Consider the following 17536-nt stretch of genomic DNA (forward strand, 5'->3'; position numbering starts at 1 on the left):
TGAGCCCGAGCGCGCAATCAATTTTTATCGCTATACAATGAAACTTTAAAATTTAAAGAATTATGAACTTCATGTATTAATTTGTATTCATTATAGTCTATGTATTACATTTACATTATTATTTTCTATTCTATGTATGTATTCATCCAATTGAATACTTAAACAACGTACAAAGTTAACAATGCCGTCAAAATCCATACACAATGTTCTTGCCAAACCACAAATATAAAATTGTTTCCTATGCTATATTATTTTTTAATGTTTTTATAATTTTTCCTTTATATGTGGCTAATGACGTATCTTGATGCAAAATTTGAAGTTTCTAAGTCTGCTAGAAGTACCTTAGATTTTTGATGATCGGTCAGTGAGTCAGTGAGTGACAAAATCGTGTAACTTTGATCGATCGTAAATCCTAAACTATTAATTCAATTGGCATGTAATTTCGAACTTAAGCTTGTTCTAATGCCTACTATTAGTAAAACCCAAACGCCTTGCTTTGTCCGCTTCGAAGATATAGGAAACAGCCGCGAATCGCTTCGAGAAAAGATGGTACGGTCGTGACCGTTTTGCTGGAGACTTGGCTGGGGCACTACCGTGTCCCCAGATACATATAGTTATAAGTTTCTTTTTTAATTTCTCTAAGTTAATAACAAATTTGGGCTAAATTTGCCGCCCCTCTAAATCTGCCGCCCTAGGCCGCCTACTTAGCCTATTGGTAAATCCGCCACTGTCTTGGTGTTTGTGCCGTCGTTACTTCTGATTTTTCCGTAACACAAGTGCTTTAGCTACTTACAGTGGGATAAGAGTAATGTCGTGTCATCCATAATATGGTTACATAAATTTTTTTTTTTTAATTTTTAGTATTGAATTGAAAATTTGAAATAGTGTTTTGATTAAACTCGGTTGTTTTTTTTGTCAAATTTTTCGTTTATTGTTCAACTATGTTATAGCGCATATAAAGTTTAAAATCGCGTAACTTATATGATCCATATGAGAAGAAGTTGGTTGGTCGACCTTTTCTCATACGATTTTGAATTTATTAAACAATCTGTATATCACAAACAACCTTTTATGAATTCCTCGAAAATTGGTAGAAATTGCATTATTAAAATCCAATAGGTTCGAAAAATAATCCCCTGTTGACTATAAAGTTCTGTACGGTCGGCAAAACAATCACAACTAAAATTTAAATAATATTTTTTATCGATTGATTTGTTTTGCTGTTGATTATTGAAAAGTTTATTATCATATTTAAATGTTAACAAACAAAGCAGAGAGCTAACATGGCCCAGTGGTTAGAACATGCATCTTAACCAACTTGCTCGGCGGTGGAGGAAAATATCGTGAGGAAACCTGCATGTGTCTACTTTCATAGAAATTCTGCCACATGTGTATTCCACCAACCCGCATTGGAACAGCGTTGTGGAATATGTTCCGAACCTTTTCCTCAAAGGGTCTTAGCCCAGCAGTGGGAAATTTACAGGCTGTTGTTGTTGTTGTTTTATACGAAATAATTTTGGAAATAAGTTTATATATGAGGGTTGTGCTTTAAAACGAGAAGTCAATCGAATATATTAAATAACAACTTTGTGTATAAAAATTCATGTTTGTCAATGAAACTTTTTTGGCATCCGCGTGGTATGTTTGGCAGCGAACAGTGTTTGTATGAATTGTCAAAAAAAAGATTGCAAGGCATTACTTTCACAGTAATAAGAAATAATGATTTCATAATCACATCAAATCAAAACACACTTTATTGTACACCAGAGCCGAGATGGCCCAGTATAACAGCTTGGTTGCCATGGTAACAAAAAGAAACAATATAATGCCTACTACTGCAGTTCTCACTCGTGAAAAGTTGACAACTGGCTTAGAGTAATACGCCATTTGGATACATCATCATCATCATCAGCCTGTAAACTTCCCACTGCTGGACTAAGGCCTCCTCTTCCTTTGAGAAGGCTAGGAGCATATTACATACATACATGCATATATATACATACATATATGTAGGAAACGCGTGCATCTTAACCGATGATTGCGGGTTCAAGCTCAGGCAAGCACCGCTGAATATTCATGTGCTTAAATTCTGCCACGTGTGTAATCCACCAACCCGCATTGGCACAACGGTGAAATATGTTCCAACAATATATCAAATAGACGATACAGCCCCACACGACAGAGAAATCTATGTTTTTTTAACTCTGCGAGGGAGACATACGAGGTCTATTAGACCTCGCTCTGCATCGAATGTGTTAAACTACGCAACGGATTTTGATGAGATTTTCATCACTAAACAGAGCGATACAAGAGGAAGGTCTATATGTATAATACATGCATATTATAGTAGAGAAACGCCTATATTGTCGAATTTCCTAGCCCTAAAATAAATAAGCATTTTTAATATTTTATTTGTTAAATATAAATCAAAATCAAAATAAACTTTATTCAAGTAGGCTTTTACAAGCACTTTTGAATCGTCAATTAACAATTAAGTGAAGCTAACACCGGTTCGGAAAGTAGATTCTACCGAGAAGAACCGCCAAGAAACCCAGTAGTTACTCTTTTCAACATTTAAAAAAATACAAAGTCATGTTAGTTAATACAATTATTTAAATTACTATATCCTGCCTGGAAGTCAACAGGTATTAATGCCACGCTTTTTTATCATCTACAAAATATTGTATCGAATAATATGCCTTTTTTTACTGATTTATATTTTATAAACGATTTGAATTTACGAAACGGCAAAGTTAAAAATGTCTAAAGGTTATATAATATACACTTATTGTAATGATGTGGTCGCTACTAATAAAAAAAATTACAGTTATTAAAAAGTGATATTTGTTAACAAGACAAGCCAGTATAACGTCGAAATAACGAGCTACATCAAATAAAAATCTTATACTAAAAAAAAATGTTTTTTGTTGTGCTAACCGTACCTCTGGCACCCCTGTGGCTTTACCATTAAGGGGTGAAAGATAAAAAGCGTAAAAATCGATCCCCAAACTAGTATACGTCATTGTTATGTAATAAGTATTTCTAAGGGTTCCGTTGAAGCAGCATTTTTTTTTCTATATCGAAACGATTTCACTTACAAATATAAAGATTCTTATTGACACTACTAGCTTGGCCCGCGACATCGTACTCGTTTGAATTTAACAAAAAATGTAGCCTAAGTTACTCCTTATTATATCAGTTATCTGACAGTGAAAGTCACATCAAAATCGGTCCAGCCGTTCCAGAGATTAGCCGGAACAAATGGAGAGACAAAAATTGTTTGTTACTTTGGTATATGTACCGTGTATACATACATATGCATTGAGTAAAAGGGCTATTTTAATATTACAAACAGACACTCCAATTTTATTATATGTATAGATATAGTTTAGTAACTCTATCTGTGTGATAATTAATATTATTTTGATTACGATAATTAAGATAATAATCTACTAATTAATTATTACATAGTATAAAACAAAGTCGCTTACCGCTGTCTGTCCCTATGTATGCTTAGATCTTTAAAATTACGCAACGGATTTTGATGCGATTTTTTTCAATAGATAGAGTGATTCGAGAGGAAGGTTTTTGTATATAATACATGGACAATATAGTAAAGAAACACTGATAATTTTAGATTCTAATGTGATGTCGTAAATAAACAAATTATGTACATTAAGTATTAGTATTGCACCCGTGAAGCCGTGGCTGGTGGCAGTACAAAATACATACAAACAACAAATACTTTGACAGGCATTAAAAACTCTTTCGTACCAACCTACCCTTATGTAAGGGTTAGTGTAATCTGTGTAACGATTAACCATGGGAATAGGTCAAAGTCCCAGTTCCCGGATTAAATTAAAACAGCCCTTACTGCTCTGATTTTTTTTATAAGCTTTTAAATTTAATTCGTTTGATAGCGTGCGTTGATTGTCATTTATTATTTATATAAACGTTTTTTGGGATTCAAAATAAACTTTATTCAAGTGGGCTTTTACAAGCACTTTTGAATCGTCATTTAACAATTAAGTGAAGCTACCACTAGTTCTGAAAGTAGATTCTACCGAGAAGAACCGCCAAGAAACTCAGTAGTTACTCTATAAGGATGCATTTTATGTTCTAACGATCCTCCAGCTTCGCACGGCTCCAATACTGATACTAAATATACTACAGAATTTGTTTATTCACGACATTACATTACAAACTTCTAAAATAATTAGTGTTTTATTATCATATTGTCCATGTATTATATACAAAAACCTTCCTCTCGAATCACTCTATCTATTAAAAAAAACCGCATCAAAATCCGTTGCGTTGTTTTAAAGATTTAAGCACACATAGGCATATAAGGGACAGAAAAAGCTACTTTTATTTTATAATATGTAATTATTTAAATTAATTAGTTTTAAAATTAATATATAAAAATACATATTATGTTATTTGTAACTGTCTGTATCGATATACTATGTCAGGTACATATATATTGTTCATATTATATGATGTTAATCATATAATATTTTAACGAGATTATTTTTTTATTGAATAGCATGCACATCGAGGGTGGTCCCACTTAAAATTTGAAGACAAATTCGATCTCTAAGGGTGGAATAGGGGTGCAGTAAGCCACGCTATCGTATTTGAACTACACAGTACACATAACCTACATATAACCTATCTATACAAATAAATAAAACTGAAGTGTCAGTCTGTCTATTCAAAATAATTGCTTCTATAAATGTGATTATAGCTTAAAACATTTTATAAAGATTTTAAACTCGACCTGATAACGCGGCTTTTAGTTGTTTCTCTTTCTTTTTCATTCTGTCTCTTTCTATTGTATATGATTTTTTAATAATACTAGCTGTACCCGCGGCTTTACGCTTTTGGAATTTAACAAAAAGTTATTTTTTTCTAAGTTACAGCCACATTACCGATGATAGCATGACGCTTGCCCGAGCCCGCTATCATCGGTTAAGATGTACGCGTTCTAACCACTGGGCCATCTCAGCTCTCTCACCAGTTGTAACAAACAGACAAATACTAAAAATAACATATATATATAAGTAAATATGACAAATAAATATTGGACAACATCACATACATTACTCTGATCACAATGTGAGTAGCCAAAGCACTTGTGTTGTGGAAGATCAGAAGTAACGACGGCACAAACACCCAGACCCGAGACGACGCAGACAACTAATGACAATCTACATCGACTCGGCCGGACGAACCCGGGACCTCGGAAAGGACCCATGAAAACCGGTGTACACATTCGACCACGGAGATCGTCAATACTTCAGCTTTATATATAATTAGTGTAGCTTTTATACAGAGTAACAGCAGAGACAGCAATAGTATAAAGTTAAATGCATACATTAAATAATGATTTTAAAAATTAGTAACGGACACCCCACAACTGTTACTCAAAACCATCCCTTAACCTTTGTCGTTAGCACGTGACTGACACGTGACCTGCGCGTGCGCATGATTATCAGACTCTTTGAATTGACACAGATATATTGATATTATTTATTGCGTGTGCTTTCCCGCGATGCTTGCTAGTATTATTAACTGATTACGAAGAGCTGGTAACGTTTCGATGCAGTGTTATATTGATTTAATTGTTTGTAGCCCAGTGGTTAGAACGCGTGCATCTTAACCGATGATTGCGGGTTCAAAACCAGGCAAGCACCACTATATATATGTGGTTGATTTGTCTTTATAATTCATCTCGTGCTCGGTGAAGGAAAACATCGTGAAGAAACCTGCATGTGTCTAATTTCATCGAAATTCTGCCACATGTGCATTTCACCGACCCGCATTGGAACAGCGTGGTGGATTTTTTTATTTTATGGTAAACGTTGGCGGACGAGCAAATGGGCCACCTGATGGTAAGTGGTCACCATCGCCCATAGACATTGACGCTGTAAGAATTATTAACTATTCCTTACATCGTCAATGTGCCACCAACCTTGGGAACTAAGATGTTATGTCCCTTGTGCCTGTAGTTACACTGGCTCACTCACCCTTCAGATCGGAACGCTACAATACTGAGTACTGTTGTTTGGCGGTAAAATAACTGATGAGTGGGTGGTACCAACCCAGACGGGCTTGCACAAAGCCCTACCACCAAGTAAAATTATTCCAAATCCTCTCCTTAAGTGGGAGTGGCCTTAGCTCAGCAGTGGGAAATTTACAGGCTGTTACTTTACTATAACAGATTTAAGACGCAGTTATATAGTCTTTATAGTAGGTATATTTAGTATCAGTATTGCACCAGAGCTTAACTTAACAGAGGCGAATAAGAATGCGTTTACAGTCCCCCCCTCTAGTTGTCCTCACTGCGCACGCGCCGCCACGTGGCTAAGGTCACGTCAAATGTCAGCTAGGGGTGGTGATAAGCATGAATGATTAGATCAATAACGGTACCCTCACTTCCTTTAACTACTCGTGTAGATATTGTGTAGTACAGTATGTAAGATTTTGATAGATATACTTGTTAAAATAGTTATGTATTACATGTAAAACATTGCATTGTTTCCCAATTAGTTAATTGTAAAAATAGTTATGTATTTCTTATAATATGTAACCCCACACATTGGCAACGCTGAACGACAGGCACTATGGTTTGAGCGCTTAACGAGTACGCAACCGTAAAGTGTTATAATATATATTAAAATAGTGAAAGTAATTGCAGAGTTTAATTGACTGACCTAAGACCCCTTTAAGTAGTTCAATAGTAGAAGGATAGTAGTCGCCTTCGCTTGCGTTTTCATATCAGGAAAAAAAAGTAGCCTTGGAGTTCAAGTTTGCTTCACACAAAATTTCATCGAAATCGGTTCAGCGGTTCGGTCGTGAAAGAGCGACAGATATACAGAGTTACTTTCTCATTTATTATGTTAATATATGTGTATAAAAAGTAGTTTAATTGTTGTCATGTCTTAAATTTTATTGTCTTTGATTAGACTTCGGCTGCGTTTAAGGGGGTTTTAGGGGGGTTATTGGGTAAGGTTAGTTAGGGTTTATAGATGTGTACATACATTAATATATTTTTTATGTACATAACGGAGTAGCATGTCCGAGCCCGTTTTTTAAAAAAAACATGACGTCAGCATAGCTGACGTCACGAGTGTCAGGGTTTCGATCTTTATCCATTCTTCTCTGATTTATTCCAATATGAGACGGTCCGATCGCTCCGACGGCTCGACCAAGTCTGTCGATACCGGCGGGCGCTTGATCTTTTATAACAAAAATAGGTGGGTAGACTTATTCACTCAACATAACAGCTGTATACAAACACTAAAATATTTCAGACTAATTTAACATTTCAAAATTCACTAAAAATCATTAATTTAACAATGAAACTTTTTTAAATTATTAAAATAATCATTTCTGGACACGTGTTTTTCTTAAATTCGTGGTTTCGCGCTGCCATACATAACTAGTTATAGTTCGTAGCTACGCTGGAGTTTTAGAAATTGTTGGGTGTAAAAAATAACCTATGTTCATCAAAATTAAATTGAATTTCATCAAAATCGATTCAAAGCCGCTAGTTATTAATAATACATATATTCGGTAGGCTCTTTGTCAATTAATTCGTTACAGTAATGTGTTATCATTAAATTAACACAGATCGAAGAAATTATTTTGACATTTGACATTTCTTTTTTTTTTAATTAATTAGTAGTGAAGGTACAAAGTTATAGAGCCAAAAAATCGACGTAATTATATTAATACTCTGCATGTTTATTTCCCATAGAATTTTGACGTGCGTTACACATATAAGGGGGGAGCCGTTATGGGAGCCATGAGGATGCGTGTTATTGAAATATATTGTCATTCACCCCAATGTATTTGCTCTTACGATTAATGATGGTTTTAAGTTGAAAAGAATGTGTCTGGTCGTGTTGTCATTGGTATGTGGCCTCTTTTATGATAAGGTCAAAATTGGAAGGGTCAAGTAAGGAAAAAGCGTTGTCTCAAGCGATCTTGCATTGAAGACATTTTCAAGAAAATCCAACAGTATATCTATGTTAAAACAATACGAGAATACATTAACAAATATGTTTTTTACAAATTACCTTTTATACGAAAACAAAAGTATAACACCTCGCCTCATTGCCTCCACTGGTGACAGGAGGGCTGGTTCGTTTTTTGCCCAGAGGATCGGAATTGCGATTCAACGGGGAAACGCTGCTAGCATTCTTGCCACCATTCCACGCGGTCAAGATTTATACAGTAACTAGTTTTAGTTCATATTTGTATATATATATTTAAGCATTTAATGTTGTTAATTCTTATGTTAATAAAAATTACTATTTTTATACGATAATATACTGGGTCAATTAAGGGGCTCGTATCGCTTCTTTCTTTTGATTGTTGAGGCGCGTGCCCGTGGCTGACACCGGCTCCGAATATAACAATAACTATAACTACGTTATATAATCGTAAATCGACTTTTAAGTAGTCTAATGTTTTTCATTTCATTTTACTCAGGAGGACTCTAAAAAATATGTTGAATACGCAATTATTTTTATTACTTTTTAGTGCAATTTTTTTTTAATAGTGTTTTGTTTGAGGTCGGTTTTTCTTTCTGTTAACATTTTTATTTATTAACTTTGCCGTTTCGTAAATTCAAATCATTTGTAAAAATATATTGTTAAAAAAGCATATTATTCGATACAAGATTTTATAGATGATAAAAAAGTGAAAGTTAATACCTGTTGACTTCCAGCCAGGACACATTAATTTAAATAATAGTATTTAACTAATATGATTGTATTTTTTAAATGTTGAAAAAGAGTAACTACTGAGTTTCTTGGCGGTTCATCTCGGTAGAATCTACTTTCCGAACCGGTGGTAGCTTCACTTAATTGTAAAATGACGATTCAAAGGTGCTTTTGAAGCTTGTTTCGCATAGTATATTCTACGGAGAAGAACCGGCAAGAAACACAGTAGTTACTCTTTTTTATCATTTGAAAAATACAAAGTCAAGTTAGTTAAATAAAATTACTTAAATTAATATATCCAAGCAAGATCTACATATATAATATATAGCAGATAGCAAGACCTTAAAAATAAATAAACCCGATTTTACTACTTTAACTGTAACGTTTAACGATTCAGGTTAAATATTAAAGTTTAAGTTGACTGATTTACTCGGCGGCAACAATTACTTTAACTTAGATAGTGTTACTTGATAACGCGCCCTTGTTTTTAATAGCTATGTTAATTAAGTATATTTAAAGTCAAGTCTAACGCTTCATGTATACGACGCGGTTTTCGACCGACTTCAAAAAGGAGAAGGTTATCAATTCGTTTGTATTTTTCTATGTTTGTTACCTCATAACTTTTCACTGGGTGGACACAGGCTCCAAAAAAATCAAAATCAAAATAAACTTTATTAAGTACTTTTGAATCGTCATTTTACAATTAAGTGAAGCTACCACCGATTCGGAAAGTAGATTCTACCGAGAAGAACCGGCAAGAAACTCAGTAGTTACTCTTTTTTAACATTTAAAAATACAACGTCATGTTAATTAATACATTTATTTAAATCAATGTAATGTAACAATAACTGTCTCCAAATATAACAATAACTGTAACTACGTTATATAATCGTAAATCGACTTTTAAGTAGTCTAATATTTTTCATTACATTTTACATAGGAGGACTCTAGAAAATATGTTGAATACGCAATTATTTTTATTACTTTTTAGTGCATATTTGTTTGTTTTAAAATAGTGTTTTGTTTGAAGTCGGTTTTTCTTTTTGTTAATTTTTTTGTTTATATGTGCAACTATCATTATTTTTGACATCAATAATGTGTACTGTTTCTATATATGATAAAAATGAAAATATAATTGATTCAAGTAGGCTTTTACAAGCACTTTGAACCGTTAATTAACTATATTAAGTGAAGCTACCTACAGTCTGTAAATTGTCCACTGCTGGGCTAAGGCCTACTCTTCCTTATGAGGAGAAGGTTTGGAACATATTCTATCACGCTGTTCCAATGCGGGTTGATTAAATACACATGTGGTAGAATTTCCATGAAATTTGACATGAGCAGGTTTCCTCACGATGTTTCCCTTCACGAGATGAATTTATAAACACAAATTAAGCACATGAATATTCAGTGGGGTTTAAACTCGCCATCATCGGTTAAGATACACGCGTTTCAACCACATTGGAGCAGCGTGGTGGAATATGCTCCTAACCTTCTCAAAGGAAGAGGATCCCTTAGCCCAGCAGTGGGAAATTTACAAGCTGAAGATGATGACGTATCCAAAAGGCGTATTAATCTAAGCCAGTTGTCACCTTATCACGAGTGAGAACTGCAGTAGTAGGCATTATATTGTTACTTTTTTTGTTACCATGGCAACCAAGCTGTTATCTCCCTCGTGTCCGTAGCTGTCACTTAATCTTCAAACTGAAACACATTTAAAGAATACCGTTTGATTGTATAGTACGATAAAATTTAGATGTAGCATCAGCAAATTCAATAAAACCGATTACTGCCGATTTACAACCAATAGAAAAAGCTCCCTATCGCGCCATTCGACGCTATTCGTCGCTATAGATTCCCGCGTCAGTTCGACCTGAGACAGCGAGTGCGTGTAAAGCGACGCGTCGAATTGACGAATATATTAGGTCGTATGATATTACAAGTTACTGCGTTTGTGTAAAGATCATATTCACACAAGAAATATATATATATATATTGATAATTTGGGATGGCGTACTCAATTCGGTTGTGATCGGTTTTACGAAATTTGCCGATGCTACATCTAAGTCGTGTCGTACTACTAGTATGACTAATGGGTCACCCACCCAAACTTGGTCAAAGCATTCCAAAACCCTCAAAATTAAGTCGTTAATTTAAATTGAATAGTTTGTAATAATTTCGATCGTTTGAAAAGATTTCGTACAAAGATATTTTAATTAAGGAATTGTTGAGTTTGTTACTGTAGTCTGAGTTATAGGGGAAACGAATGCCTTGTATTTGATACCAGTAAAAATTGGTACTTTGATTCTACATGAGCTGAGATGACCCAGCGGTTAGAACGCGTGCATCTTAACCGATGATCGCGGGTTCAAACCCAGACAAGCACCACCATATATATGTGCTTAATTTGTTTTTATAATTCATCTCGTGATAGGTGAAGGAAAACATCGTGAGGATATCTGCATGTGTCTAATTTCATCGAAATTCTGCCACTTGTGCATTCCACCAACCCGCATTGGAACAGCGTGGTGGAATATTATATTAATACAAACCCTCTCCTTAATGGAAGAGGAGGCCTCATCTCAGCAGTGGGAAATGTACAGGCTGTCACTTTACTTTACTTTACTTCTACATGTCGTGGAAAACCAAACGTTTTGATTAAAATAAGCTTATTTGATTATTACAGTAGCGGGTAAACGTAGTGACGTCATGGAACTTTAAAGTCACGTGGGCAGAGTCGTGTTGGAGAGCATGGGGACTGGATGACGACACTTGCGTTTGAGTAACTGACCAGCCCATACCGTCAAGGCGAAACTGTCGGCTTACCTACTTAAGAACAAAGTTGTAATTCCGTAATAACACTTCTGTCGGCATACCACGTGTTATTTTAATTCATCGTGATGGACCCCGTACCATCGAACACAGAAAAGGACAATTCTATCGCTGAGCCATCGCTGCCGCCGATATATACATAGTTTCTTGTCTCGACTGTTTGATTAGTGAATTTGCGGAGAAGAATCAGGAAGAGAGAGATTTATGACACCTATTGTGTTGATGATGTCCTGACTGATCTCAGCAATCAAAATCAAAATAAACTTTATTCAAGTAGGCTTTTATAAGAACTTTTGAATCGTCATTTTACAATTAAGTGAAGCTACCACCGGTTCGGAAAGTAGATTCCACCGAGAAGAACCGGCAAGAAACTCAGTAGTTACTCTTTTTTAACATTTAAAAAATACTAAGTCATGTTAATTAAATACAATTATTTAAATTAATTTATCCTGCTTGGAAGTCAACAGGCATTAACTCCACGCCTTTTTATCATCTATAATGGATATTTTTATCATCTATGGGGGACATCTTAAAGAAGACCATCAAACGTAAGATTTTAAGGGACACCAGCCAACGCAGTATATATTATAGCACTTTAAAAATCCCGAAAGAGTTCCGATGCAGGGATATCTGCCGTACCCACTTTCCAAGGGAGTGTTCTACGTCGGACCCTCAAACGTAGGATAGGTATCACAAACACTGAACGCCAAAACTGTGGGTTAATTTCCAGGGACACCAGCCGCAGGATATTATAACACTCACTTTCAAAATCCGGATTTTTTTAATTTATGGTATAGGTTGGCGGACGAGCATATGGGCCACCTGATGGTATGTGGTCACCATCACCCATAGACAATGACGCTGTTAGAAATATTAACTATTCCTTACATCGTCAATGTGCCACCAACCTTGGGAACTAAGATGTTATGTCCCTTGTGCCTGTAGTTACAGTGGTTCACTCACCCTTCAAACCGGAACACAAAAATACTGAGTACTGTTATTTGGCGGTAGAATAACTGATGAGTGGGCGGTACCTACCCAGACAGAAAATTTAGGTGTAAGACTAACTGCCTTACCTACTTTCCAATTGAGTGTTCAACGCTTCTAAATTAGGGACATTACTGAGAACCTTTCTTTTGCTCTTTAATTTCCCTGGGTTAAAGAACCTCGGGATATAAGGCTTTACCCAGACAGAATACACAACTTTATCCACCCCAATTTTACCAGTTAAGTGATTAAAAAATTGTTCATGCCAGAATCTAAAACAGGTGCAGCGGTTTAAGTCGAGAAAATATTTATTTATTTATTTAACACTTTTTTGTACACCACAATTAAAATCACAAACGATTACAGAATATACAAACTAATAAGCTAATGGTGAAACAAAAGGCGGCCTTATGGCTTATTAGCCATTTCTTCCTACCTTGGGTTAGAGGTTTGTGTTTGGAAGACACTATAGGGTGGTGCAATTTTAAATACTCTTAAAATAAATACAACCTAAACACGTACAAAAATAAATAACAGTAATAAATATTCAATAATATTCATACACACATATATCAATATGACATATGATCACTTTTGCATTTATAATATTAGTATATACTAGCTGCGCCCGCGACCTTATACGTGTTTGAATTTAACAAAAAAATATATTATTGTAGCTTAAGTTACTCCGTATTATATCAGTTATCTGCCAGTGAAAGTCCCGTCAAAATCAATCCAGCCGTTCCAGAGATTAGCCGGAACAAACAGACCGAAAATATGTAAAAATGTTATTTTGGTATATGTACCGTGTATTCATAGGCATTGAGTAAAAAGGGCTATTTTAATATTACAAACAGACACTCCAATTTTATTATATGTATAGATTCTCGATAGATGGCGCTGTTATAGAAGTGTCAAGCGTTGTCGTGTCTGTGTGTCTATAATAGATTTGATTATTACATCAGTTTTTCGTCAATGTTGTGATGACAATCGTTGCCAAGGAAATAGCAGTTTACTATGTAGCTGTGTCCACGACTTCACGCGCGTTTGTATTCGACAAAAAGTTATTATTGTAGTCTAAGTTACTCCTTTATACATACAAGCACTTTTGAATCGTCATTTAACATTACGGCGACCTCCGTGGTCGAGTGTGTACACCGGTTTTCATGGGTACGCCACTCCGAGGTCCCGGGTTCGTCCGGCCGAGTCGATGTAGATTACCATTAGTTGTCTACGTCGTCTCGGGTCTGGGTGTTTGTGACGTCGTTACTTCTGATCTTCCACAACACAAGTGCTTTAGCTACTCATATTGGGTTCAGAGTAATGTATGTGATGTTGTCCAATATTTATTATTTATTTAACAACTGCATTAAGTGAAATTACCACCGATTCGGAATGTAGATTCTACCGAGAAGAACTGGCAAGAAAATAACTCTTTTTCAACATTTAAAAATACGGACATGTTAGTCAAATACAATTATATATGTATGTAATACATCCAGCCTGGAAGTCAGCAAGTATTAGCTCCACGCTTTCTTATTGTCTGTATAATATTGTATTGAATAATATGCCTTCTCTACCAATGTATTTTTTACAAATGATTTGAATTTACGAAGCAGTGAAGTTAAAATGTCTTTATAAACATTCATATATGTGTTTGTTTAAGAAATAACACGTTTTATTGTATGCTATATATTTCTATATGTTATGTTATAAGTACAGGATTTTGTAAGACAAAAGAGAGCTAGGATTACGTTGATAAATATAGTATCTTGATGAATTTTATATGAGATTAAAACTTTTATGTACACATGTATATATTTGATGAAAACGAGTGTAAGATGAATCTATTATATTGTTTAAATTGTCGTAATTATTTATTAAGATATAGTATTTCAGCAATTCGAAGGAGCCATTTTTGATGGTGACAGGAGGGTTCGTTTGCCCAGAGGATCGGAATTGCGATTCAACGGGGAAATGCTACTAGCATTCTTGCCACCATTCTAAGCAATGGCGGATTTACAAACCTGCCCCTAGTAGGCTAGTAGGCGATTAAATTTTTGCCGCCCCCCAATTTTTTTACAACATTTATGATTTGTGTTCTATCGTCCTCATTACATCGGTTTTTTCCCGTTACTAGTATGATTATAAACTAGGTGATATTTCTGTCAGTTACTTAATTATTTTTCCAACCCGCTATGCAGTGACGAGTATACAGATTACGGACGTAATGTGTACACATATAGTAATAAGCTTTTTTTATTTCTCTAAGATAATTACAAATTTGGGCTAAATTTGCCGCCCCTCTAAATCTGCTGCCCTAGGCTACAGTCTACTTAGCCTATTGGTAAATCCGCTACTGATTCTAAGTCAAGATATATAAGTAGTAAAGTAACGGAATGAAAATTACCCACTGCTGGGCTAAGGCCTCCTCTCCTATTAAGGAGAGGGTTTGGAACATATCCACGCTATTCCAATGCGGCTTGGTAGAATGCACATGTGGCAGAATTTCGATGAAATTAGAAACACGCAGGTTTCCTCACAATGTTTTCCTTCACCGAGCATGAGATGAATTATAAACACAAATTAAGCACGTATGTATAGTGGGTCATAAGTAACTAATTTAATTAATATTTGTATATATTTAAGTACTTAATGTTATTAATTAGTAATTAATATTCGAAATTATAATGTTACAAATTATTATTATAATTTGATTCAAGGTTTAGATATCTTGCCGGTAACTTGTTACTCTGAATTCAATTTAATATTGTTAAGTGACGTTTATGATAAATGGGTTCGTAAAAGTCTTGAATAAGTGATACATTGATACAGTTTAACTAATAACTCATTTCGTTAGTTCTTTTTTTATGGTATAGGTTGGCGGACGAGCATATGGGCCATCTAATGGTAAGTCACCATCACCCATACACAATGAAACTGTAAGAAATATTATCTATTCCTTACATCGTCAATGCGCCACCAACATTGGGAACTAAGATGTTATGTCCCTTTTGCCTGTAGTTACTGGAACACTCACAATTCAAACCGGAACACGATAATACTGAGTACTGTTGTTTGGCGGTAGAATAACTGATGAGTGGGTGGTACCTACCCAGACGGGCTTGCACAAAGCCCTACCGCCAAGAAAATAACCAATAGGTAAAAAAGTTCATGATTTGTTTTTGTATAAATATAATTTCTATTTTTAATTTAAAGATCTTTATTTACCGTAAAGGATTTTTGTTCAGTTTACAAGAATCCGAAGAGCTGAGATGGCCCAGTGGTTAGTTTAATCCAGGCTGGCACCATTATATATATGTGCTTAATTTGTTTTCTTAATTCATATCGTGCTCAGCGGTGAAGGTAAGGAAACCAGCATGTGACTAATTTCACCGAAATTCTGCCACATGTGCATTCCACCAACCCGCATTAGAACATCGTGGTGAGATATGTTCCAAACCCTCTCCTTAATGGAAGAGGAGTCCTTATCCCAGCAGTGGGAAATTTACAGGTTGTTATTTTACTTTTCGTTTTACAATGATGCTCCAATCTCTCTATCTTTTGTTACAATGCCACGCTATCGGCCAATTAAAGTATAGAAAGTATGTCTGTCCTAACCTAACCTAACCCAACCGCTGAACCGATTTTGATGAAATTTGGTATACTAATTATTTTTGTTGACACATGACAACCAATTCCAAAATCTCGAGCGACAACTAGATTAATGTAAAGCTGCTATAGGTTTCACAAGTAGATTCTAACGAGAACCGGCAAGAAACTCAAGAGTTACTTTCTCCACCGTTCTGATTATGGACACCGACTCCAAATATAACAATAATTGTAACTACGTTATATAATCGTTAATCGACTTTTAAGTAGTCTATTATTTTTCATTTCATTTTACTTAAGAGGACTTTCAAAAATATGTTGAATATGCAATTATTTTTATTACTTTTTAGTGCATATTAATTTGTTTTGAAATAATGTATTATATGCAGTCGGTTTTTTTAAAATTAAAATCAAAATAAACTTTATTCAAGTATGCTTTTACAAGCACTTTTGAAACGTCATTTAACAATTAAATGAATCTGCCAACGGTCCGGAAAGTTGTCTACCGAGAAGAACCGGCAAGAAACTCAGTAGTTACTCCTATTCAACATTTAAAAATACAATCACATTAGTTAAATACTAATAATAATAATTATTATATATGTATGTAATATATCCTGCCTGGAAGTCAACAGGTATTAACTCCACGCTTTTTTATCATCTATAAAATATTTTTGTTAAATTAATATTGAGTTAAGTTTTTGTACATACCATAATTTTGAAAAAAAGCACTTATTTTTTATATGTCGCATAAAAGTCCACTTTTCACAAGCACCAAACACGTCTATCACGATCAAAGGCACCACGACAACTGATTCTATCATAGGGGTTGGAAAATACGAGGGCGAGATCCTGACGCTAATTAAATATAAAAAAATTGACATGCGTGTAAAAAAAAAACATATTTATAATTTTGTATTTTGAAAACGCAACGTTGAAATATATAAAACCTCATTTATAAGTTTTTTTTGTTGTTTAAATAATGTAATTTTAGAACCAGAAGTTAAAGTAGTTTAACCTCTAAAACAATTAACTTTACCTCATTTAAAATAACAATCAATCTACCACAATAGAAAAACATTTAGTCTACAACACAAATAACCATCAATAATCACATTACACCGTAATAATTATATTCGCGATCTCAATGTGTCAACTACGAATCTCCCGCCTTTATTTTTTTTAAAGGGAAGTTGTGTTACTTGACGCAGATGTTGCTTGTTTATTCCACTATATTAAAAAGCGAAGATAAAAATTTACCCGGAATTTTAAATAGTTAAATTTTATATAAAGAAGCTAATTATATTATATATTATGCAAAATTAATAAAAAATATGACACACTAGCGACCCGGCTTCGCGCGGATGTAATAC

The sequence above is a fragment of the Vanessa cardui genome, chromosome 30 (genome assembly GCF_905220365.1).
Source record: "Vanessa cardui chromosome 30, ilVanCard2.1, whole genome shotgun sequence".
NCBI lineage: Eukaryota > Metazoa > Arthropoda > Insecta > Lepidoptera > Nymphalidae > Vanessa > Vanessa cardui.